General features: G+C 22.7%; 1 protein-coding gene across 1 annotated transcript in view; it reads right to left on the reverse strand.

Annotated features, from left to right (window-relative positions):
• LOC101489116 (WRKY transcription factor 6-like) overlaps positions 1–253 on the reverse strand; it is a 3,991-nt gene extending 3,738 nt beyond the window's left edge. Inside the window, exon 1 of the mRNA XM_073369783.1 lies at positions 1–253. This exon is cut by the window's left edge and continues 265 nt beyond it. The gene's annotated coding sequence lies outside the window, so the exon portion shown is untranslated.
• Between the last annotated feature and the right edge of the window lie 679 nt (positions 254–932).

The raw sequence follows: 932 nt of genomic DNA on the forward strand, positions 1-932 counted from the left end.
GGTGGAAAGAGATTTTATTATCTATTGGATCTGAATCCATGGAGAGTCCACTCTCTCCAACCATGAAAATCCAATGAGAGAGATTAAGACTAGAGAGAAGTATTTGAAGTGTTAGAATTGATGCAATTGAATCGGCAAATAAAATGGAGGAAGTTTGTGACTTGATGAGAAAATTGTTTTTAGTTGTGAAAATAAAAATGTGTTTTTTATTTCTTTCTTTTGCATTAATGTTGTTGTGGTATTACATTTCAGTTTTTTTCTTGACATAATACAAGAGAATACATGGAAAATAATTCACAAAAGTCATATAGTCTATGCCTGTAATAAATGTGTCATGGATCCATTCTAACACCAAACAATTTTTTTATTAAATAAATAATACTTTTATATTTTTTTTTATTTGTCTAAACTTTTTGTAAAGTAAATATATTGCATCCTTGTGAAGACTAATAGCTTGTGTTGAGTCGGATATGGACAATAAAACTTTTTTAACTTTTTTATAATATTATTATATTTTACTATTAAATTCGAGTATGTGCTATAATTAAGTTAATAGAAATTCATGTTATTTCATCCAAAATTTATTTATTTAATTTAAATATATTATTTATTTACATGATTTTATTTATGAAATTTAGATCAATTTCATACTTAAAAAAACATGTTTAATATGTTTTAGGATAAAATATATAAAAAAGACTAACCTATATTTTTTAACTTTTTTTTTTGTAATAGAATTATCATAAATTATGTCAAAAGAAAAAAGAATTTATCTTAAATATAGGTTCAAAAATAATTATAACATTATTTTTAGAATCTAAAAGTTATGTGGTTGTTTTGTTATAGTTTTGTTGGATATGGTACATTGCAATCAAATATACAATCATTCGGTAATATTTTTTTTATATTTATGGGATTCTACCAATAGTATT

This window comes from Cicer arietinum, chromosome 6, assembly GCF_000331145.2.
Source record: "Cicer arietinum cultivar CDC Frontier isolate Library 1 chromosome 6, Cicar.CDCFrontier_v2.0, whole genome shotgun sequence".
Classification (NCBI taxonomy): domain Eukaryota; kingdom Viridiplantae; phylum Streptophyta; class Magnoliopsida; order Fabales; family Fabaceae; genus Cicer; species Cicer arietinum.